This window comes from Stegastes partitus, unplaced genomic scaffold (assembly GCF_000690725.1).
Source record: "Stegastes partitus isolate 25-593 unplaced genomic scaffold, Stegastes_partitus-1.0.2 Scaffold74, whole genome shotgun sequence".
In the NCBI taxonomy this organism is placed as follows: Eukaryota; Metazoa; Chordata; class Actinopteri; family Pomacentridae; genus Stegastes; species Stegastes partitus.
The window spans coordinates 94016-120084 of record NW_007577805.1 but is presented as its reverse complement, the minus strand read 5'-3'; the positions used below and the strand labels follow the sequence as shown (position 1 = coordinate 120084).

General features: G+C 41.1%; 1 protein-coding gene across 1 annotated transcript in view; it reads left to right on the top strand.

The window, feature by feature from the left end:
* The window catches only part of syt1a (synaptotagmin Ia), a 205581-nt gene that overhangs the window by 90800 nt on the left and 88712 nt on the right, over positions 1–26069 (top strand). The window contains exon 3 of the mRNA XM_008276467.1: positions 11373–11467. The gene's annotated coding sequence lies outside the window, so the exon portion shown is untranslated. The remainder of the gene's footprint in view (positions 1–11372; positions 11468–26069) is intronic.

Sequence of the window (26069 nt, the reverse complement as noted above, 5' to 3'; positions counted from 1 at the left end):
ATAGACTGGTGACCTGTCCAGGGTGTCCCCTGCCTTCACCCTGAGTCAGCTGGGATAGACTCCAGCCCCCCCAGTGATCCTCGTGATTAAGCGGTGTATAGATAATGGATGGATATTCTGAGATTTAGCTACACATAGTCCACCAACTAGTTGCTATCTTTTAGGCAGCACTGGAATATTTACCGAAAACAGCAGCATTGGTAACGAAGTTGATGAGAGCCATAAGAATGAACCAAAACAGTCAGCTGAGAATGTTAAAACACTCACGAACAATATTGAGTCACATAGTCAGTCAGACAGTTTCTCTTTACATGAAATTATATGATCCATAATAAAAGCATGTAATAATGTAGCTTAACCTAACAACTAGCAGTTATTCTACAGCAGTATTAATATACAGACTCGTATGTCCTCTACAGAGTCGACTATGTTTTCATTACTTCTTTTAAACATTCCTGTCTGTTGATGCAGCTTCTGAAAAGGCTTACCGAAATCCCTTTTCATCTAAGAAGAGTCTAATTTTGAGTTCAAAATAACCATTTTAGCCCGTGTGCTGAGTCGCGATTGATTTTCCAATAACAAGATGCAGTGATTTTTGACAGCCTATTCTGCGTTCCTGTTGTCAGAGCGTGCCTAAACACACCAGCAAGTTGTTCCAAGGCATCAAATGCTCACCATGATAATTAACTTGACAAGATAATAATCAAAGATTTAATAAAAAAATAACAAAAAAAATCTTTCACAACAATAAATGCACGGAGAACAGTGGTGGCTTGAAAATTAGAAAATCAAACAAAAGCACGTACAATCTGGTGATAAAATGCTCTGAACGACGGGTGAATATAATTTGATTGGCTACAGCATTGACAATTGCTGCTTTAAGTAACATCATAACCTACCGAAGCTGTCAACAGTTTAAAAATGGAAAATATGGGGAAAACAAGCAGCTCCTCGGTCCTCCTCCGCTGCTCCTGTAACCTCAGGTGCCAGCCAAACATCTGTGTGACATCAGTGGCACTGGCAAGTGTTGCTGACCCGAGCAGGTGTTCTGTGTGTAACTTTGTGCACTGTATGTTTGTGTGTAGGCGGGAGTTAGTGTACAGTGTGTAGCATGTACGTGAGCGAGAGAAGCCGGGTGGTGGTGATGAAAAGCAGCACCTGTGTGTATTGAAAAGAGTTTCTCTGAATAGCTCCATATTTGAACAGCCACTTATCCACTGATAAAGCTATAAGCGATTCGTGGCAGCTTCCTGCCTGCGGTGGAGACAGAGAGAGAGCGAAGGAGGGAGGATGACGGGGGAGAGAAAATCAGAAAAACATAGGAGAAAGAGAGCGATGAAATGAGAGCATCAGCTGTAATTAGGGCTACTTTCCTCCATTTGGAAGTGCACGTCTCTGTCTCAGAGAGAATTAGCTCTGGATACTCTGGGCGGGTCAAAGCAAAACAACTTTAATGCATGGAAAGGGCAAAAAGTAAGAGTTGTCCAGTGTCTCAAACTGAGTGTAATATCTGTGCACCACGCTTCACATGAAAACCGGATTAAAATCTTTTGTCACAGCATCAGTCGGTGTTCCCATCTTTTTAGTCTACACCTCAGGAACCAATGCTGGCACAAGGGTTGGAATTGGTGATTGTCTGAGTCCATCTCCAGATATTGCATAACTTTTTAATTTAATGGTCTGTTTTTGTGAGAATTTAAGTAAATAGACAATCAATAAAGCACAATACAAATTGTGCATTAATAGAAACTGGCAGTTGGAGGTGCAAAATAAGTTTGAAGCATGTAGCTAGAGCCACTGGGAAATGCATGGCCACAGAGGTGGTTTAAGTACTGTCACAAGCCCTAAAGGGTCTAGATTGTATACCAATAAAGCTAATTTTGTGTATCGTGGTTGCTGCTAGGGATGTCTCAAGCCGAATCCCAAGATTTGATCATGTGAAATCTTAAGTAACGTCGGCACATACATTAGACCATTTAGCTGCCCTAATTTAGCAACATTGGTAATTACCAAAATATTTTTTTATGTTTCTGTAATAGTTAACACACCAGTATGTATAAACTCTTTAACCAAAGTAGTATTTTTAATGCTAAAACATAATTACTATTGTTACCCATGAATTTTTAAATTTACTGTTTTACAAAAAACCCTGGAAAAAGTAGAAAAGCCCATTATTATTTCTTGATAAAGATGTTAAATTATAGTTAATTACTTGCATCCCTGAACAGAAAAATGTGTCTTAGTGGTTGAATATTTTGCTTTAATGGTAAAATGTTGAGAGTTGAGTGCGTGTAGAAGTCTTTGTCATGGTGCTTCTTTACTAGCTAAACCCCTACAACGCTCCCTGCTGCCTCCTCTGGTAGCAGCAGCATTCAACGCTCCATCTGGTGGTGCAATCTGTAAAACCCACTATTGTTTAGTATTACGTAGAGAAATGGTGTCAGATACTAAATATTCAGTGACTTGGACTAGAGTCAAGACACCTAACCTAAAACCTACAATAGCTGAATGAAGGAGTTGGATTTCTGGCAGCATTGTGTTGCCAACAAATAGACAGCTTTATCAGATTTAAGTTGAGTGTGTCAGTTCTGGACAAATTTGTGCTGAGTTGTTCAAGATACTACCCATTTGTGAACTCTGGTTTTAATCTGTTCTGCAGGGAAAAGCCAACAAGAATCATTCCTCCTGCGCATGTTTTGATTCAGAGAGTGCGAACAGGAAACACTGAGAGAGAATGTAAAATCAGAGGATGGGAAACACTGATCTTCATAGGATTCTTTCAAATAGTGTGACGGTAGCGGGTTGGAACAAATACTAACGCTTGTAGGACTGCTCATACTTTTGGTAGTTTATTATAGATGCATTCTTAAAGGAAGCTCTTGTTCCTGTCAAGTTTGAAGGCACTCAGACTTGGCTGTGATCTTGTCCAAAGCACTTATGTTGCTTTGGACAAAGTGCAGTCCAGCTTCTCTAGAGATGATGTCCAGTCTAGATGAGTCTGTACCAAATGATTTATATCCAGTGCCAGCACAGAAAATTGTGTCTGCTGTGAGTTGGAAAGTAAGAGTGTGAGAACAGGGTAGTAGATGCATACATCCCACTTCTATACCAGAGGCTGCTGTTTGAATCCACCACAGTCTGTAGGCACTGATTGTAAGTTTTAGAGAATCTTCCAATGAGGTTGACGAATTAATATAATGTTATGTTTGGGTAGGGCAGGTAACAGTCGTGGCCAATCACAACAGCTTATTTAGTGCCCTTTAAAGCAATACCCCTCAGTGCAGCTGGAAGAAGCTCAACATGAGATGACTCGATGTGTTTCAGACTGAGACGACAGTGTGAGTGAGACTGGAGTCCTGATCCTTTTGATGGTAGGTGGAGTCGGGGTGGAGGTGGGTGTTACCTCTGAGCATAAGGGATCATTTAGAAAAACCTCCTTTTGACTGAAGTCAGCTCTGACAGGAAGTGTGAGCGCCTGCATTGATCGGTAAATGTGATAAAGTGGAGGGAAGACGGACAGAAGGAGGAGCGTCTGGACCATAGAGAGATGTGAATGAACTATAATAAAGTTCAAATTGATAAAGTCCAGAAATGTATAATTTTTTTTTTACATTTTTTATGAAGAAGCCTAAATGGTGAGTTGCAAGTTACTAGATATGCTGCCAAGGGCAGATGGTGATGCCTTAAATTAAATGTATGCTTGTGGGCATACTGTAGATCCAGCGGTCACCTTGTTTTTCATCCAGAATGCGACTGCATGATTCCTATCAGGAAAATGTCTCTTTGCCTCTGTGCCTGCACAGAAATATAAATATAAAGATCCACCAATAACCTAATTACTTCTCCAGATATTGAGCTGCCTAAGCACTGGCTTTGGAATTACAGTTCTTCCAAGAAAGAGGTTTCATGTTTGTGTCATACAGGCCACTGAAGCTGAGGAGAGCCTGCTTTGAAATGGGGATGTGCACAATTAGGATTAAATGCTCGTCAGCAGTAGAAGGTATTAGTTGGTTATACTAATTATTATAATATAGTGTTGAAGATGTTACACAGCCACCAGCTGCTCCAGCTGCCCTCTCTCAACAAGATGCTGTAAACCAACACGGTGATAGTAGGATAGAGGACATCTTAAAACCAGCTCGGTGTTATGATCCAGCCTATAGGGTCAGCTGGATGTAACAAAAAAACCCTGATGGAAATGGTTCAGGCAAAGCAATTTACTGCTTTTGTAACGTAAATGAACATAACAGAACAGTGACAATGCAAAAGGAGATGGTGGATGTTGCTACAAATCAAAGAACCAAACATAACCAAACAAAGGCTAGCAGAGTATCAAAGCTAGCAAACAAAACTAAACTCTTTAACCAAACTTTAAATCTGATAGCAACATCCACACATAACAAAAGAAACGAAAACAAACTAGTGCCTCAGAACACACAATATGAAAGCACAAGACAGGAGTAACTTCTTCCCAAAGTTGCTCAGCTGCTAACGGGAGTCAGTCTTCACTAAGACCCTCATGAAACTCCCACACCGAGTCAGCAGCTGCCAACAGAACTTACATTCACACAAACACAACAGACACAAACCGAGAGGCACCAGGACTGACTGTTCACTCTGAATCCCAGCGAGCTCCAACTGAAAGGTTGCTGGTTGCTTTTATAGCCAGGTGTGGTGATTGCTGGGGTGGTGGAGGAGGGGGAGTGGTGGTCAAAGTAGTCTTTGTAAAAAATACAGATTTTTCATGTGGATCTCAATTTATTTTGGTTAATTCAGAAAATAATAGTTTTCTGTGATTTTACAAGATATTGTCTTTAACAAAGCAAGGAAAGTAACTTAATAACAGAAAGTAACATATTAAAATGCTGTTTTTTAGTCTTTTTTTATTATGAAGAAATAAGTAATTTTGCAGTCAGACGTAAGGAAACAAGACGCTATTTGCAAAACACATTTTTGATGTGAACATGATTCACAGTTTTGGCCTGTTTGATTGATTGATTGATTGATTGATTGATTGATTGATTGATTGATTATTAACATGTAAATGAACACAGATTTTTACTAGTAAGTACCTGTAATTTACAATATGGGAAATATCCTTAAAATAACAGTAATTTAAGGATTTGGTTATTAAAAAATTACAGCTAAAAACAGTTCAATTTTTTTTTTTTTTTTTTTTTTACAATCTAAATTCAATTTTTGTTTAATTGAGAATGAAATGTGTTTCTGGAATTATCTGTAATTTGTAGTTTTGCCAGAATGTCTGATGAAATGTAAAGTCTCAAGGAAAACAGTTTTTAAAATTTAAATTTTTTTTTTTTTTTTGTCTTGTACTCTACAAAGTTCTTCTTACATTTTTCAATCCCGGTGCAATTTGTACAGCACACGGAGTCAAGAACGAGTTGGTCATTATAGGTGAATTACAAAACCTACTTCTAACTCGGAAGCTCCACATCCTGCTTCTCAGTGCCTGAATAAGACCAGTAATTTGCTGAGTTCAAAGGTGACCATTCAAATGCTCATGACATTTGAGAAATTGTCCTTTTTGTTCACCCGGCTCCTTTTATTTCGTCGCCTTTTTCTTCTAAATGCCATTTCGCCCTTTTCCTTCCTCCTTTCACACTGCTGATCTCTCCTCTTTCCTTCCCCTTTCTTGTTCAATCTGGATTGACCAGTGGCAGCTTCCTGGTGGGAGAGATTTTCGTTTTTAGCTTCTCTGTTCGTATCCCCCCGTCTGTTTCTTTGAAATGCTGCTGTGTGCCACCTCCATCCAAAAACTGAGATAATGAAAATTTTGGGTTGCAAGCACAGGACAGAATGTGGTCTTGATGATGTAGTTTTGTTATAATTCGAACAATTTTAATAGGATTTTCCTGGAGCTGGTGTATTGTTTTAAAGCAGTTTTTTGGTCATTATATGCACCATCATCACTTCTTTTTTAATCAATGGCTGGCATGGTTCCTAACCTCAATATAGGGGCAGCTTTCTGTTGTACTGTGTAACACATTTCAGTTCTATCTTCATGTTCCGCTGTTATTTCTATGGTTCATCTGCATTGTATTTCTCATCCTCTGAGCCACACATCACTCAAACAGCAAAGCAATCTTCTTATCTTTATATAAATGAACTTGGACGTTCATTTCTCAGCTTTCTGAAATACAAATCCTCTCACTGTTAAAGCAAACTACCCACCGACTCCAAATAAAGTGAGACCCCGGTGGGTTCTGAACGCACGCCTCGGCATCACTTTCAAGGTTTCCATTTAGTAGGAGAAATATTAATCGTCTCCTGCAGAAAATATGATGTGCAAACGGTATAAATCTTCTGTCAGCGTCAGGCTGGGAGTTGTTTTCCCAGCCGCAGAAATACACTGCACCTTCAGAACTCAGTGAGGTCCACAGAGGGCCATAATCTGCACCCGGAGACTCAGTTCAGCTATTAGCGATTTAACAGCTGCATACGTTTTTTGTTTTTAAAGCGCCATTAATCTCCAAACAACTCACACAGTCTCCAAAATGTTTACTCTATTTCTCTGAGAAATTGTTTGGGCAAAAACTATTATTTTCCAGCCAGTTTACATTTGCCAGAGAGATAAAAATTGGAGGTGTTGGAGGTGTACGGTTTCCAGCACCAAGCCGTGATAGTGAATGGCCTCTGAAGCGCTGGGATGTGTGTGTTCGGCCGGCTTTCTTGGGATAGACAACAGATATTCTCCACAGAGGATGGCCTGTGCCGCTCGGCATGAATGCACTTCTTCCTCTGCTCATTAGGGTCGAACCATGAGGCTGCTGAGCCACAAATCTGCAGTGGCCTCATCACCTTACCCAGTAATCGATCTCCCCACAGCCACACAATGCAAGACACACACACACACACACACACACAGAACCAGTGAACCAAAGCTTATGTACAGAGGAGCAAGCTGTGCAGAGTCCAGGCAGGGTGTTAGTTGGTAATCATTAACACTGACTCCCTGTTTGCTTTGCCTCTGCCTCAACGATACGTCTGTTAGCTTTTGTACGTGTGTGTGTGTGTGTTGTCAACAACGCCATGTGTCTCGTTGTGCTTTATCAGCCTGTGCCCTTTAATTACACGTCCAATTTCTTCATAGGCATACAGACAGACAAATGCACACACGTCACATCTGTTCACGCCCGTAGCTTCGTTCCTTCCAGAGCTACAGTTTTGCTGCAGACTTCCTGACCTCTCGCTGCTCACAGATGCGCCGCAGAGCAGAGAACGGACGGCGTTCACATGCCGCGCAATTAATCTGTAGACAAAACAAGCAAACGCTCTGAAGGTAGATTCAAGGATTTCCTGGGGAGAGGATTGATTGGATGAGAGTGACCCGTCAGGGAGGGGAGGCTGGTTGTGGCTGGAAGTGCAGGCGGGAGAGGACAAACATACTAGCAGGGTGCTGGAGGACTCTTAGTCATGCGCTCCAAGTTTAAACACACGGCCATGTAGTTGTTGTTGTTAGGCTTTCATAATGGTTTAATGTTATTTGTACAGGAACTCAGCGGTCTTAAATCTGATGTCACCACCACGTTTAATGTGTTTTTGTACTACCCTGCTATTCTGGCTCCTCGTGTATTGTAAGTTCATTACTAATCTGTGGCTTCACCCCATAATAAACCAGACTTATTATGTTTGTACTTTGCACCAGTAACATGACAGGAGAAGGCCCAAAGCATAGATACTGTGCAGGTACACAAAACTCTGAAATGCTTTCATATATTTTTTCTTAGATTTTTTTTGCTGAAATGATGATTTTTATCACAAACAATAAGATATTAAAACGTATACTGTAAATCCAGAGGCTGGAATAGATTTAATTTAAGATAGGAAGTGAAAGTTACGGATAAGAGAAGCAGATTTTGTGAACAGTGAATATTTGTACTGCGTATATATATTTATGTATTTGGGTTTAGGCTTGCTGGTGGGCCTTTCTGTATGGAGTCTGCACGTTCTCTCTGTCTGCTCCCTCCCACAGTCCGAACATTGTAGGTTAACTGGTGGTTCTAAATTGGCTGTAGGTGTGAGCTTACACGGTTCTCTGTCTCTTTGAGTTTGCCCTGAGAGGAAGTGGTGACTTGCCCGGTGTCAGCTGGGACAGGCTCCGGCCCCCTGCGACCCTCTGTAGGGTAAAGCAGGTGTAGCTAATGGACGGAGAGTGATGTTGAGATCATCACCAGTATTGATTTGATGTTAATGATACTCTATAACTCACATAAATGGATTACATCAGGGATGCAAGGTGGCGCAGTTGGTAGCACTGTTGCCTCGCAGCAAGAAGGTTACTGGTTTGTGTCCCAGTGGGGGCACTGGGATCTTTCTGTGTGGAGTTTGCATGTTTTCCCCGTGCAGCGTGGGTTCTCTCTGGGTTCTCTCTGGGTTCTCCAGCTTCCTCCCACAGTCCAAAAACATGTTGAGGTTAATTGGTGATTCTAAATTGTCCGAAGGTGTGAATGTGAGTGTGCTTGGTTGTCTGTCTCTAAGTGTAGCCCTGTGATAGACTGGTGACCTGTCCAGGGTGTCCCCTGGCTGGGATAGACTCCAGCCCCCTACGACCCTAGTGAGGATTAAGTGGTGTATAGATAATGGATGGATGGATGGATGGATAGATGGATGGATGGATTACATCATTATGAAGATGAGACATTAGACACTAAAAATTAACACACAGCTAAATATGTAGTCTTATGCAGCAGGACAAATAGATCCTTTACATCAACTATGGAGAACTGATCAGTACAGTTAATGTTTTTCAGATGTGTGATCTTGTTAATGATAAAGTTCTTGTGTGTTTGCCTATTCAGACGTCTAAAACTGAAGAAATGTGGTATTGCTTTTGTAAAAGACAAAAAGGTGTAAATAAAATATTTTACTGTTAGAGTACAATAATGTACTAACATCTAGAAAATCATCACTCGTTATCAACTGAGAATGTCAGGCTTTAAAATGACAGTTTTAAAAGACACCAGTAGATATCTATAACTAGTCTGAAGTCTGCCCACAATGATAACTTGTGGTAGAAAATGTTTTCCACAGAATGTAGCAGGTTTTGCTGTTTCTATAACTAAACTTTAGACATGGCTGAGCATTTCTGTTCCTGCCTGAACTGTAAAAAAAAATCTGTAAAAATACGGTGACAGTCTGGCAGCAAGTGTGCCAAAAGAAATATGTTAAAAAATAGTGAAATGCTGCAACGTTCGACTGTTAAGTGAAAATGTGTAACTTTTTGGTCACACATTGTAAATTAAGGAGTTTCTCTTGATAGATGATGATAAATTATAGATTTTTGATGTGGACATTTTTTTTAAAAACAATTATTATTTAAATTAAATCTGTTTTCCCGTGATTTCACAAGAGTATTGCTTGTGATATAACAAAATAGGGTAAATCTGTTAAATAGCAGTAAATAGCTTTTTTTATTTTTTTTTAAAGCACAGTTTAAACCTGTTAAAAATGTACATTTTTTTACAGTGTGGATGTATGCTGCCATTTTCTATGCCAGGCTCCAGCAGTTAATGTAGCATAGCTTGTAGAAATGTCCTAGCATTAGCTGTGGGTCCACGACATTTTAATGTACATTTTAAAGTATTGCATTACAAAAATTTAACAAAAACAGCAAAAATTGGAGAAAAACAAACAAACAAAAAAACAATTTTACAAAAAGGTTTTATGCTCATTTTAGGTGGTTTTTGATTCTTTGGAAAAACAGTTAACGTGTATAACAGAAGATAGAAACTCCTTTTCTGAATACGTTTTTATTGTGGAGTACATTAACTCACATAACAGCGAGAGTTTTTTTGTTGTATTTATTTGCCCCCAGGCAGCATGAAACATACCAGCAGTACCAGCTAGCAAAAAAAGAATCATTACAACTTTCCTGATTGTAAATAATTTCTAAACTCTCCGTTTGTCTCTCGTAGGTCCCCAAAGTTTTGTATGTTTTTCGTTTTCAAGATTTTTTTTTTTAGCAGATGACAAACAAGCGGTTTCATGTCTGACTTCTTCTACTCTGTTTATTACAGACATGCGTAACATTACAACAGCTTATGCTGCCACCTGCTGGTGACAATACACAGCTCCAAAACAGGCCACGAAGCAAACCAAATTCACATTTTACCTTTTTAATGTTTTTGCAACATTTCAAAAGCTGGCTTCAAACTTGCTTTACAGCTATAGAGACACAGGGGTACTCATGTGTTTTCTCAGTAAACACATGATGAAATAAATGAATTCATGACCATGTAAATGATGTACACTGTGAATTCAATATGTAGGGCATGTTTATGTTCTGTTATTATGATATACTGCCAGTTGTTTGATATAGTATAGCTCATTTTATAGTAAACATCACCTTCTGACAGCCTGAATATAAAGCAGGAAGTAGGCTGATGGGTACTTCTGCAGTAAACATCCACACTTCCATCGGGTCAGGTGCTGTTGACCTCTCTGTGTCCACTGAAGTGGAGACTTGACTGCTTGGCAGATTTTTTTTTTTTTCCGCTGCTGGACCTCCTTCACGTTTGCATCTGCTGCCCCCTCCCTGGGAGAGCCAAGTGCCACATCTGGTCGGGCTGAGTGTCGAGGGGGCGCGAGGCAGCTCCTCGAGGCGCAGCATTAGCATACACTTACTCTGGGAATGCCCTTGACGAGCTGTCTGCAGAAAGGGACGTGAGCAGCATCAGATAAACTAGCAGGAAACTGAGGAGAGGCAGGAGGAGATGGAGTGAAAAGAGGATGGAATTAAGAAAAATAAGTGTCACTAGGCAGCGGTGATGGCTGAACTGTAATCATATACAGTACGAATGCCTCATTACCAGTCTTCATTAATCACACCATCTCATGTTATTAGGCTTTCACAAGGGGGGGCTTTGTCTTGTTCCACGAGAAAAAAATATCCCCTGACATGCTCCATAAACCGAGAATAACTTTGGAGATGGTGTGTGGAAATGCACATCTAATAGTACCACCGACTGATATTTGTTTTCGTGGAGCAGAAGGTGTGAGTGGGTGGGGAAAATGTCAGAAAATAGTGAGCTGAGAGGTAGAGGGGATGTGTGCGTTTTGTCTGACAGACGAAGAGCAAGCGAGGGAGAGAGAGAGAGAAGTTGGAGGAGGGGGTTGGAGTAGGTGGGCGGGAAGAGAGGAGGCGAGTGTCACGGACAGACAGAGAGAGAGAGAGAGAGAGAGAGAGAGAGGGAGGGAGGGAAGGAATAGCGAGCTGCTGGCTTGCCGGAGCTGCTGCCTGGGTGTTCAAGTGTGTGATCGTGAGTGCTCCTCCAGCCGTCGTGTGAGAGAGAAAAAAGGGGACGTTGCTTTTTTAGCCACTCATTTTTATTTTGTTTTCCTTCTTCTCAAAGTGCCACATCAAGCTCCCCTCGGCAGCAGCGCAACTTGCCCGAAACCCCCTTCCTGGGATTGTGAAGAGGAGCCCGGGAAGACAGCGTGCTCCCAGGTAAGAGAAGATAACATGAAACAAAGCAGTACAGGTGGATATCAGTGATGGTGATGCAGAGAAATGGAAAGGGAGCTCTCGTTTGTGTTGCTGCTTTGACAGTAATGCATGGCTGGTTGAAGAGAACATGCTGTTTTTGATGTGTGCACATGTATGTGTGTGTGTGTATGTGTGTGTGTCAGCAAATATGGCTCGCAGGACACTGTAGTGTAACTGTGATTGGAGGAGTCAGGTCGTGTATTGGAGGAGATGGAAGATCAGGAGGAGGAGGTGCATTGATCGCATTCAGAGTGACACATGTCAGATTTGCAATGACAGGAATTACTGAAAAGAGAAACAAAAAAAACTGTTTTCCAAGAATACACCAATTTTGTGGAAAGAGTGGAGAGACTTTTTTTTTTTGTCTCGCTTTCTTGTGTTGTTTGCCCTCAAGTAGCGGAGTGTTGGAGATCGGAGTTGACGTTTCTACTACTCGGTTGTGTTCTTCTGGTCAAAATGTTAGTTGTGAGCAATCCGGTAGGTGTGCGTTTCTACGTGGCTCTACACCTGATGGGATCCGTGGAATTAGTGACAGGCAGGGATAAGCAGACTCCCACAAAGGGTTAGGCCGAGCTCCAGATCAGCGGCTGCTCCTCAGCGTGGCAACGGTGGCAGCAGTACAGTCAGAGGAGAGCGTTTTTTTTTTTGCCCTGAAGAAGAGAGAATAGAGAAACCAGTTGTATCACTGTGTCTAGCACTGTGGCTTCCTAACCCAGGGCTTGCTTTCTGTGTCATTTAATGAGAAGTTCTACTGTAATCGAATCACTGTGCTGCCTTCCCTGCTGTTTGTCATTTCCCCTTTGTCGTCCCTTATCTCTTCCTCTCTGTCTCTCTCTCTCTCTGGCCTCATTATCCCACATTCAACTGAAATGAACTAGTCGATCTCTCTTCCTTCCAATCCCTCCCTCCGTCCGTGCACGCCGAGGTACAGTGGACTATTAAACAAAGACAGACAAGAGGGCCAGAGGCTGAACAAAGCTTCTCTGTTCTTAGCAACATTTGCACTTATTTTTTTTTTTCTCCCTCTCCCATTTAGAAACATGAAAGAGGTGAAGGTTGATAGATTGTGGGGCTTCAAATAGTCCCTTTTCTATATGTCTTGCACTGGAACAAGCCAACACACAGTTCCAGTCTTTTCAGACGCAAAACCAATTCAGTCAGATTCCAGTTCCATTCTGACTCCATTTTCTCACCACCTTCCAACTCCTTTATTCTCCCATAAGGTTCAATGAATCTTATTCACCTCCACACTTCCTTTGTGGCTCATTGGAAAATGGATTTGTACGTCTCACTGTGAACCAAAAAGAGACCCGTCTCATATTCCTTCCATTGTTACCGTTAGATTTATTTGTGAAGTCATGAGCAATTTATAAAGATTAATTAATTCCCTTTGAGAACATTTTCAGCCCCATTTTTTGGAAATTACTGCACCCGCTGGGATCGTCATGTGACTCAACAACTGTGTGTGTGTGTCCATGTTGTGTGAAGTGTATCCAGCTGTGAGATCTCCCTTTGCATCAATAGTTAATGAACGTCTCAGGCACTCATTCACAGTGTTTCCGTTTATTTAACGGCTGGTGAGCCCTGAATGACATACTGTACTTTACTGTTGCGAATCTCACAGACGGCTCAGCCCGAGTCGGAGGAAGGCAACATGCCGACCTTCACACAACCTTGTACTGTCACTGTGGATGTTTGATGAAGTATTAAAGGGTGGCAACATTTGAGGGTAATGACTTGTCTCATAAATCTCATAAAACAGAACAAAGAACATAAAAGTGTGATAAAGGAGAGAGAAATTACGCTCTGTGATGCTACATTTTTGGAATAATCAATATGTTTCTGTATGTACATGCGTGTCCTGTTGGTGTGAGCAGGAGTTCTGATCGGATCACCCCATCCGTGGACATTGCAGCGTTCCTGCCCAAAGCGGCAGGCAGCTCCTTTCGGTCCACTGGATGCAGTCCGCTCTCTCCGTGACTCATTGCCTCATCCACTCTGATTGGCTGGCTTTTCTACTCCGGGGAAAGACAGGCTGGAGAGGGTTTGGCCTCTCATGAGCAGGGATCAGCCGTTCTTTTCACACAACATCCCACTGGATGCACACTCACAACGTGTCCGTCTGAATGGTAAAACACAGGGCTCGAAGCTGAGTGTAGAAATAACAGCAAACGCTTTTGATCGCGGAGAAGTCCTCTGTCATCTCTTTTGTGTCACACATTCAACCGGCTGCCTAAGACGATCACGCATCTGAGCAAAGTAAGCATTACTGAGCTCATGCTTTTGAGACGGACGATGTTCCATCCAGCTCTAATCGCAATCATGTTGTGTATTCATCTAAGGGATGTACTCAGGCTTCCAGCCCCACCGTCCCTTTGTAAATGACGCTGTCACATGTGACAGCTCTGAAGCAAACAGGGCGTGGAGCTCCCTGCCTGCTGAGGCTTGTTTGCCGCTTTACAGACGGTCCCAGCTGAGACGAGGTCCAAATCGCTCCACCCAGACAGCAACATTCTTCTGTTTTCTCTGTGGGAAGAGCCTCTACACTCAGGCCATGCAGCGCTCATTCAGCACCATGGACAGTGGTCCTGTGTAGGGACCAGAGGTGGCAACAAGCAGAGGAGGGTGAAATTTCAGCACCACCTCCTGTGGACAGCACCAGGCATCCACACACAGAGAAATGGAGCTTTAGGATTGATGGCAAAAACAAAGAGACATAATGCAAGCTCACGATATCAGAGCAGGGAAATTAGGCAGGATTAGACAAAACACTGCGGGGATTGACAGATTTTGCATTTTGGTTTCAGAAAGAACAGTCCGCAAGGAATCGGACCAGCAGTGTTTGAATATTTACTAGCCCTAATCTATTTGTGTTTATTAGCGAACGCTGCCTGTCAGTTAAGTCCACAGGCAACAGTGCTGAACAGCACTCAACCAGGTAGCCTGAATAAATAACTACAACCGTTCCTCATTGGCAAAGCTCACAAATGGCACATATACTTCTTTGTCACAGCACTGAAGCACTGAATCGTTGTTTGCTTGCAGTCAAGGATATTGTTAATGCTTTTCCCTGTAGCTTCATATCTTTATGTCCTTTTAATACTCAGTATACCCGAAGGAATGAAAAATGAAAGCGGCCTTGATTTCAGGTCATGAAAGTCAGTCGGTCCAATGTGAAATGAGGTATTGAAATCCAGCAATGGTGGTTCGTTATTGCTACATATAGAAAAGAGTTGCTTGGCGTTGCTTTGTGGTTTGACTTGGTTGAACAAAACTCTGATTTCAATCACCGTCCCTGGTGTCCAAGTGGTGACAATCCTGCTTCACGATATATTAGAAATAAATCCAAAGAACTAGTAGTTAAATCATGTGAGCTCGGGGTTAGCTGTTTACTGTTTAATGTATATATAGTTGCAGTAAAAACAAAAGTCTTGGCATCAAAAGTCAAAGTTTACAATGACACAAACTCCAACACCTTATTTATGTTTTACACGTTTAATAAAAAGAGAACTTTTTAACATTAATCTTTCAGTGTTGATTGGCTGTTACTCTTGACGTGTAACCAATCAGATAGTCCTGTGGGCGGGGCATTGCTGGTGACTACAGATAGAGGCAGCTGCATCAGAGTGAAAGTATTTTGTAATTAATTTGAAATTGCTGAATATTGGATCTGATAGTCAGTTGATCCCTTATATAAACACACAAACTCTAAAACTTCTCTGAGAAATAGCAACAGTTAAGAAAACCTTTCGGTCTGTTTCTGTTGTTATTACATTGACAGTGTGTAATAAAAAGCATTTTTTATATACAGCTGCTATGTTTTTCATCTAGGCTCTGTCAGTCCTCTCCTAACTGTAGATTCAGCAACAGCTTATTGATGATATTGCAGATTTCTGTATGCGCTGTCAACCACAAACCCTGACAGCTTTTTCTTTAGCCTTATATCTCCCTGGCTTACGGTTAGTGTATCATACCCAAGACGAACACCGTCTACCATTGCCACATGCTTCAGTTCTCTCTACAAACAGTCGAGAATAATGTGCTTTGGCTGTAATAAATGGGACGCATTAGTCGGTTATGGCTTCATCATTATTGATTTTAATGCATGCTTTTGCTATGTACATACGTGCAAAGCATTTCAAAATCACAGCTCTGTGAGTTAAGTTTATTATATAGTCTGACGTTAATTACACTCTTTGATCCGATGACATTATAACTAAGGTTGCATATGTTCTATAGCTGGTTGCAATTCACTCACTTTCATGAATTAATTAGATGTGTTTTACATTGCATGTGTGATAGCAGCGAACACAGTAAAGGGCGTGAAATCAGACATGAAAACGAGTTATTTCTGTTCGATGAAAGCTTACTGTAGTCTGCTAATCTCTGGTGATGGAAGTGTTGGACTGAGCCACGCAGAACCTTCTTAGCTGCACTGATACACTGGAGAAAGTAGAAGGATAAGAGCCTCTTGTCTTCATGCCTTTACTCTCGTACACTCCCACACACACACACACATATATATATATATATGCATACATGGGCTCAGCATGAGATTGATTTTGTGCCCTGCTATGTACCCTCCAAGAACACAGGATAGTCGGCGCCCCCCGACAGAAACATAAAAGAAGCACAAGACTTGTCCTAAGGCTTCTTTTATCACCAGTGAACACCAAACCACCCGTCACTCCTCTCCTTTCCCCTCCCTGTCTTCTGAACCCTCATACACATGTCCCCTAATTGAGAAAGCTAATAACTAACCAGGGTCATTTGTATATGTATTCATTAGCATAATTGAATAGGCATGAGTTAAGTGTTTTCCACTGGTGTGTTAATAACGGAGTCCAGAAACATTTGCACCACTGCGTCTGTATGGCTCATGGGCTACTTGCCACCTTGCTCCCTTTCCTTGCCAACAGCAGTGCCATAAAGTCGAACTCTGGTCATTTTTTTTGTCTCCCCTCAGATGTCCTTGTCTCTGTAAGCTGGGCTGGACAGATCTAATAAACTGGGAGCTGCCACAGTGTAAAAGCAGGCAGCATGTGTGGCAGGTTAAACAGCACTCAGACAGCCAGATGCTGCACTGGAGAGAGTTCACACATGTGGTTTTAGCTTCTGACCTGACCACAGAGACCGGTCGCTTCCAGTTAAGTCCACATCCCACTGATAAACCCTTTCTTGTTGCAAAATAGTCTGACTCACCGGATGTAGACTGCAGGTTTAAATCTGCCATGGGCATTTCACACGACTATCTCCTTACCCATCCTTACCCTATTTCTGAGCTACATAATCCCTTTTAACTGCAGGAAACAACCAAAACAACCTCCGAGCAGCAACATATGCGTTCAAATTTTTCAAGTTTGGGCTGTGCACTAAAGTTCAGTGAATTTGTCATTTTCGTGGCGGTGCTCACCTCCCTACTTGCAAATGTTCCTCCATCACTATTTTGAGTGAACACCATTGCTGCATCCTGTTCTCCAAGACAATCGTGACAAGTTTAAAGAAATACAAACACACCCGCCTAAAGCAGAATGAAGACGAGGTGCGTTCAGACCATTCTACACAGCTCTGTGTCAGTGCGAGAGAAAAGTCTGGCTATGTGAGATTAGTGGCAGAGAAGCCCACATGCTGGAAAACAGGGACACCGATGGCAGGAGGTGGAGCGCACGAAGACAGAGTTGATGTGAGATGGGCTTAAAGTGAAAAAGGAAGGAGAGTTGAGACAGGGATAGAGTGAAAATTTTCCATCTCAGTACACTGCAGCTGTCGTTCTTGTCACCGCTCTGTGTAAATCAGTGTGCTGTCTGCTGCGATCTGAGTGGAAAGGAAGACCTACTTCTTATCCGTAGATCTGTGACTCCACAGAAGGCTGCATATTCACCAGAGACCTCTATTTACAGAGAGGGAAGGGGGCAAAGCTGACAGCACCAAGAGAAGTGCCCTTTTTTTTCAGCACTCAATGCACAGGTTACTGAAAGGTAAAAGGAAACTCAAGAGTAGCACACCTCAAACATTTTTAATTGTTGCATAGCAACAACCCACTGGTTTTCAGTCGTTAAAGCACCGGGCGAAGGCTTGTTTTGTGTTTGACAAAATGTAAAATATCGGTAATGGAAAAAGAAAAAAATAAAGTTGAAATAGAAAATGTCTTTCCGCTGTGTTTACCATCATCACTGATCAGAAGGTTTTGACGTCATTGTGCTGAACCTGTGTTTACCATTTCAGAGAGTCCCATGCTGTTGGCTCTCATGTCAAAGCCGCCACATTTCTATGACTGTATCTCCATTTCAACTTTCAAGAAAGGCATAAAAAACACGCCGCTCTGCGTCCTATCAGGAATTATCCAACGTATGATTTTGCATCACCTGGATTTTACTTCTTTGATCTGAATATCTGCTTTAAAAATCAGTGATTGAAAGTCTTAAAAGGTCAAATTAATGGAGCGTTAGCGTTATAATATCCTGGTTCAGGAAGGTTATTATTCAAAAAGATCTGCGATATTGATATAGTTAGAGCAAAGCAGTGTAGGTGCAAATTTATATTATTGTAAGGCAAAAAAAAAAAAAGAAGTCAGTGTGAGTATCTGTTACCTTGCTGTCATAAAAGAAACCTATAGTTTATATGAGAATATCAGTATGCTACCCAAGTATAGGAGAGGCTGCATTCACCAAATATTACTTCTTTGCAAAGTTGTGTAAATATGAGCACGTAATACATGTATGTTGCTTATATATTAGACTTACTGTGGTCATTTTTCACCAGATCAACCTGACTTAAGTCAATACAGGAACAACCTATGCATCTTTTAGTGAAAGCTTTAAAAAGTTGGTGTCTCTTTAGCATCAAAGCAGTCAGATGATCCAAGAATGTAATAAATTCTGAAAAACTTCTTTCACAATCATCTCAAGTATTTAAAAAATTAAGTTATTTTTAACATATCTTAACTTCAGATTTGTGCTTTCCTTCCTTTATTATCTTCAGAAGTATGTCTTGATCATAGTTCATTGTACTTATAATTGACATTTTCCGTTGTCACATTCAGTAGGTTAAAGACTAAATCCAGAGGCTGTGCAGAGACCACTGTTCCTGTCCTGCATGAAACGCTCCTGTTTGTCTGACCTTCCTTGTAGGTGAACTAGAAGTAATTTTAGACTTATCATCACTTCTTTCCTGTTAGTGTTGATCAAAGTAGGTGATTTTCTCCCTGCCATCCACTGGAAGACTCTTTGTCTTATGTTCGTAAGGTGTTTCTAAAAAAAAAAAAAATTGGATTTCAAGTTGTGCCTCTTCCTATTTACTGGAGTCGGTGGTGTCACCATCTATCTGCAACCTTCCAGTCAGTCCTGGTTTTCTGCAATTAGAGGATCTATCATGTTAAAAGGCTGTCATGGAAAGGAAAAAAAAATCCAGGAGGTTATCTTCAGATCAGGCATTTTCTCCCAACTCCGGTCCTTTAATGCATCGACATGCCCTGAAGGAGAGCCGGCTGTGGTAAATGGAGGGCGATCACTGATCTTAGATGTCCGCTTGGAAGTATATTATCAGCCCCCATATCGAGGAGGCCCACTATGGGGAAAAACAGATCCCATTACAGATGTGTCTCGCGGGGCTTACAGTTGCAGTCCACAAACATGAATACACACCCACACAAATGGAAGCTGTATTCATGTGCAAAATTGCGATTTATGTCTTCATGATTGCAGGGCTGAGGAATGGAAAAAGCAGCATGGCGGATGCATTTTTGGGAAGCTTTTCGAGTTTCTTGCTTTTCCTTTTCAGTTCAGAGAGGCAAGTGAGTCATACAAAAGGCTTTCGCGCGAGTGTGAATTCACATTTTGTTGCGTTTGTCTGGATAGGACTCGCTCAAAACAGCCAGGTAGAAGGTAATCAGTGCTTTTGCATTTTCCTCTGCAGAAGACACACACACCCCCCCCACTGCACGTTGTAATGAATTTCTCTAAGCCCAGATAAAGTAAGCAGAGAAACAGAAGGGTAATGTTTAGCTACAACACTTATCTTTTTCTTCCTCTAACTCTTTATCTCTTGCTCTGCACCTGATATCACATCACCTGCTCTCAGATTAGCGTGTAGAGGTGGAGGTGTGTGTGCATGGGGGGAGATGTAGCGATGTGTGAGATCACTGTCGTTAGCTGCAGCACATTGAGCTCATGCATTATTCATTCGTCGTCACTTTCACCCACTGCCAATAGTCATGGCTGGATTTTATTTTGGAGGGAACGTGTTGTTGCTAAAAATTTGAAACCGAATGAACAAAATCCAACCGTTCCACATTCCAGTCTGTTACCTGAGACCACCTGGGTGTGACTAATGGTGACGTATCAGGTTAGGCAGCTTTTTGATCATCAGTCTGCTTTCATGGGGCGGAAATAAAGTTCAGATCACAGGGAAATAAATTTCCAAAGTTGGAGGTTACTGTTTAAACACAACTTGTGTAATTCAAACTTTATTAGTTTTACAAAGTGTCCTCTACGTAGTGTTAATGGAGCTCTTCTCTTCGCCCTCTCTCTCTTTTTCTCTCTCTCTTTGTGCCATAACTGTCAGAATAAATAACCTCTTTGGCTCCTGATACGATAAAACCCCAAGAGAAACAAATTACCCACAATGCACAGTGAGAGCGTAGTTCATGCAGAGAATGAGCTTCTGGATTACGGTGGCTTGAGTTTGACATTCACTGAACGCTCTGCGCTAATTTACTGCTTCCACCAATAGTCACTGTGTGGTCAGAGTTCATCCTTTAGGACTAACATGTCTTTAGGGAGCGAGTGCCGGGGCCGAGGAAACCGGTTTTACTACTTTTAGAGGGTAAAGCTCACTAATAAGTTGGGTGCTGTCTGTAGCTGCAGACGGGTATTTTGCATTTTGTTGCATCATCCCATTTAAAAGCAGAAACCTATTCATTCATTTTGCATTTTGCTGATTGTTGGTTAAACTCCAGATTTATCTAGTAGCTTCTTTTCAAAATTAAATCAGTTTAGTGTCATTTTGCTGTACATACAACACTACTACAGACAAGATGAGAGAGCGTTTCCCCAGGATCCAATAACTAAAAGCGATTAAATAAGGAATTGTGTGCAAATCTGGATCAGTAGAATTTGATGTACATGGCAAGACACGGTTCCTGTTCTTTGACATAATGGTGATGTGGACCCATTGGTAGGAGCACAAATTATGTTTCTGGAGATATTAAACTTTTAAATTGGCTTCTCAGGTCTTGTTTTTCTTTCCAGGATGAAATTACAAAAACATCCAGATCGTTTGATGCATTCAGAAAGCATTCTGACTGCAGAATTTTATATGTGTGTAAAATAGTTTTAATATAATTATTACTTATCTCATGTATGGTCACTCAGGATTTAATTTAGTACAGAAACAAAATACAAGAAAAACCTTAAAGTTAACCTAAAATATTTTAATAAACCATTAGTCTTCGCACAATGATGTCACCATCATCTTCAGTATCTAACAATGAAGAATTTAAAATGAAATATCAGCATCTACCCAGACAGAACACTGACAGGCAGCTAACACCTGTCAGGGTAAAAGTTTACAGTTTTGTTGGAGATGTCACGTATCAGTGGGACTTTTCTTATTTTGCACAATGAATGTGCACATTTGACAAGCATTGCATTTTGTGCCTGCTGCTGCCTTGTGGGCCATCAGGATAAGAGCAGGAGTGATGGCATGTTAATTCCTCTGGAGGAGAGACTTCATGTTCTCTGCAGTTAGGTGGAGAAAAAAAATGTTGGTGCAAGTATCTGTATCAGACTAAAATGACTTTAAAAATGTCTGATATCTGCAGGAATCTAGTATTGGATTTTCTTTTTGTTAACAAATCCCATTAAAGGGCTTAAATCAATGCTGATGATCTCACTTACAGGATGCTGACACCTCTACTATATATTTATATTATGTACACTCTGTCCATGCAGTGTGTGTACATATAGAATATATTCAGGGTGAATACTTGTGCAATCATTTGTTTTACATTTTATTTTTAAGTTGAGTTATTTGTTAATTGACATTACTTTGTAGAAATCTGTTTCACTTTGACATTAAAGAGACTTTATTTGTAAATTTATTCACCCTGATACAATGTTGGAAAGCAGTAAAATCGGAAAACGACATGATTTTCTCCTGTTTTAGGAACGTCTGACGGAAAACTACGCAGCCTTTTTTGAGAAAATTACATAATCTGGAACAAACCGTGGGGATTTCATCTGATTTGTTCACATTAGGACAAATATTGAACATTTTCAGCCTGATTCTTTCAGACTATGAGCAGTATTCAGAGTCAGTGTTCCAAATCTCCATTCACAGATGGTTTCCTTTGGTAGATAAAGAGTTAAAATTTATTGCCTTTTGACACAGTAGCACAAATTGTTGTTATGTCCGATGTCTGAAAGGTGTCCGTCCAGTAGATGGAAACTGCTACAAGGTACTCCATCCTGATTACATGTAATTACATTCATCAAATTTGTTTCGCAAACAATCACTAAAAATGTGACACAGTCAAAAATTAATACAACATAGATACTGACAAGGGAAAATAAATGGAGGTCAGCGTTTACAACACCTCTATAATTGGAAACAAAATGTGATGTCAGTCATGTTATTCGCTCCACGTTTCCCCGACTAGGCAGGAGCACGAGAGCGTTGGTCATGAGAGAGCTGAAGGTTTGAGAGCTTTTTGTGAGCTGAATTATACCCTCCAGGCACTTTTTTTTGGTGAAAGCAGCAGTCAGATCAGTGACACGGCTAACCTCAGGTTCTCTCCTGCACACATCTCTTACCCCACCTGCCTTTTCCCCCTTTAGTCCATCAATCAATCCAGCCAGCATCACGCTCTAGTAAGCTTGACTGGCACTAAGGAGGAAATCTAACCTTACAGCGCCGTGTGCGGTGCTAGACGGTCCATATGCATAAATATCCACACATTTCACATTTCCTGTGTTGCTCAAAATGGCAGCAAACTGCTCAGCATCCAACTAAAAAGCTAGAGACGGCAGTTGCTCTGTGACTCTCAGGGATTTATCTCATCCCGACTCGCTTTTATCAGCTCCAGTTCCTCCACAAGGCCACGGGGCCAGTCACTTCTGCTGGTCAAGGACCTTCCTTGTCAGGTCATTTGGCTCTTAAACTGCCCGGCTCCTCTGTGCTTTTAATGCTTGCCAGGCCCCCCTTTTATTGATTCCCACATTGATCTCATTCAACCAGGCCTGTCTGTTTGTCCCCCAGCATCCAGAAAATATCCTATCATGTCTGCGTGCACATTATTATACCACTCACACAGCATCTGAGCCGCATCCTCTTTTGTGTCAGCGTGATGAGTGGTGACAGTGCTCCGAGTCACGTCTTTTGTTGTGCGCGCGGGCATATTGTGGGCTGCTGTGTTTACCAGAGTGAGTTGGGAGCTGTTTGCGGCCCCGAGGCAGCTCCGTATAGGCGGCGGAGGGAGGGGGGGAGGGTCGAAGGTTCAGGGTCGACCGTGAGTTGCATTCCCACACCACATGGAAAGAGTATCGCACTGCACTGAATCAATGACATGGACATTCACACAGTCTGGGTAATGATTAAATGCATCATGTTGTGATTTTTCTGCCTCCGCTCACTGCTGATGGATGACGGAGCGGTAATGAATGTCTGTATGCGTACAAGATTTTTTTATTTTTTATTTTTTTTGAAAACCAAACTGATAATTAAAACAAGGTGGAAATCCAAACTGGATCATTTTCAAGCGTCGTCTGTTCGTTTCAATTTACGAAGCAGGAATGTCTTGAGAGGGTAATGAACAGGATGGCCATCCACATTTATAAACTGGTGTAAATTAGAGCTGTGACAGGCTCTAATTAAGTCTCAAGCCACACTGGATTATTATTACACTGTTTTGTCATGGAAATGCAGAAGGCAAGGACAGAAATGAAGAATAGATGCAATTGAAAAGACGCATGACAGGAAGAAGACAAAGAGAGAGATGGAGAAGTGGGAAACAAAGTTTTCACTCTTCAGGAGAGGTGGTAATAAGACGAGCTTTCTTTTTCCAGCGTGAGCTCGCAGATGGCTGTTTTCTTCTTGTGTGGCTTCATTTATCTCCTCCACACAGCGTTGTTTCCGTCTTTCTGCATGGATCTTCGTCCACCTGCGCTCCAGCCTTCCTTCATGTCCCCCACAGAAAGTTGATTCCAGCCTTCACCTGCCTCATCAACGATAATGAAAACGTCCCTCAGACTTTCTAGCGTTTATTTAGTTAAACAATTTCCACAGATTGAATTATGGCAGAATAGTTGGTTTTGCTTTTAATGCCAAATCAGCCTGGAGTGTCTCAGAGCTTCTGGTGCTTGGAAATGTGGACGACAGTTAGTTGTAGACGAGCTCTGGGTAAAAGTGGGTTGGAATTAGAAAATGAATAATAATTTGAAACATCCCTTGTACAGTAAGTAATAATGTTCAATGCAAGAAACTGAGAACATTTCTGTGCATGAAATCAGACATCTGAAACCTTCTCTGACTGAGGTTTTCATATCAGTTTAATGACAACATTTTGTAAAATGATAAAACACCATATCCATCAGATACCAGATTTTTGGGGCCAATACCAACTTTTAAGGAGTAAAACATACTGATGCTACACAGTCGATATATAAATACAGGATACTAACTTCTTGATAAAATAAGGAAAGTGATAGTATCATCATTTCTAAACTTTCCAGCAATGTATTTCACCAACTTGTTAGAAACTTACCATGAAGACACCACTTGACTCATCACTATTATCTGCTCAGCTGTGATACGTACTCTGCTGCATGTGCTGCAGAAGTATTGAGAGTGTTATAAAGAGCTGAGTCGGAATTGCTCTCTCGGACAAATTATGTCATGACACCCGTAGATATATATAATAAAGGCTAGATGTCTTGTCCGTGCTGCCAGCCAATGGATTCGCACGGCCACACTGGCGGCCATCTTGGTACAGTCCGCTCGCTCACCCATAACACTGTGTTGTAGTGGTGCATGTACTTTTTAAATAACATAACTTGTTCAAATTTCTACTGATTTTCAAACGGTTTGGTTTGTTATAAACGTCAGAGGTGTAGTTATAACTCTGCACTTATGGGTAATTATGTTACACTCTCATGGCCAGCAACAATTAGTATTTGAATTATTTTGTATTTTATTTGTATTTTTGTAATTTGATTTGTAGCCGCGTTAATAACGTTTGTAACCAAACCATTTGTAAATCAGTCAAGATTTCAGCAAGATAGGAGTATTTACGTTTGTGCAGATCACTCACCTTCCTTCACGTACCACAGGTTCCACCAGAGAGCTTCCCCGTATCAAGATGGTTGAAGAGTGAGCCCGTTCGAACCTCCGCCTTAAGACATGTAGCCTTTATTGTACATATCTGTGATGACACCATTTCTAAATCACCCCAAGCATCTTTTCTGCATTGTGTTCTAACACACTAAAGATACAATGCCACTAAATTATCTTAGTTACTGATGAGTCTGACAAATGAAAAGTGCCACTTCAGTCTCCCAGATTTTTAATATAGGATCATTTCAGATTACGAAAAGTGGAAAAAAAATAATTTTAGGAGCTGGAAATGTTTTTACGTTTCGCCATTTTTACTCAGAAATCAGCTAATTATTTATCATGATCATTTCACTTCTTCCAATGTATCTTTTTAATAGTTTTTAATTACAGTTGTTGGGAAATTTGCATCATTTTTCCCCTCAAACGTTTGCCTAATACAACAAAACATAAACAAAATACCACTTAAACAAATCCTATAAAAATACTAAACTGCCTGTCAGCCCTACAGTCTCTGTGGACAGTCCAAGAGTTCTTGTTGTCCCTTGAGACACAATAACACATTAAAAACAAATCACATCCACACACATGTGTAATCTTTGCCACGCTGTGTTTGCAGCTGTCTGTATTTTTCTCTAATTTGACTAAAATCTGCTCCATTGAAAGCCTTTTTTTTCCCCTGTTTTTGTGTATTAAGAAACATGTGGCTCAAATTAGTGGCAAGCCCAAGAAAGGTACCCTAACATGAATCTGTTTGGAAATCTGTCCTGCGGTATGTCGGGGCTGCAGCAGCTGTTACGGCCTGTTATTTCCCAAATGTTCCAGAGAGACATTAATAGACATAGTACAAGGCAAAGAAATGATAAGGAAATGTCTGGCAAGCTGTTGCTTGCACCTCCAGGCAACTGGGAAGAGAAGAGCATACGTAAACATTTTACTGAAGAACTAAACTGCTGTGTTATTAATTAAAATCAACAGATTCAGAGCCAATTTAAAGTCAAGGTGAACTTCTTTTGTGCAACATTCTCATTAACTCGACTCAGTCAAGTTGTTAAAAATGGATTTAGTTTTGTTTCACCCTAGAATAGTAATCATACTTGGTACAGCAGCTCCTTTAACATGGGATATTTGATGTTTTGTTTTTATGGTATGCACAGATTACAACAAAATATGGGATCGCATAATGTTTCTGAAAAGCACAGGTTGAATTGCCGCCACACACGCAGGCTGTAAAAAC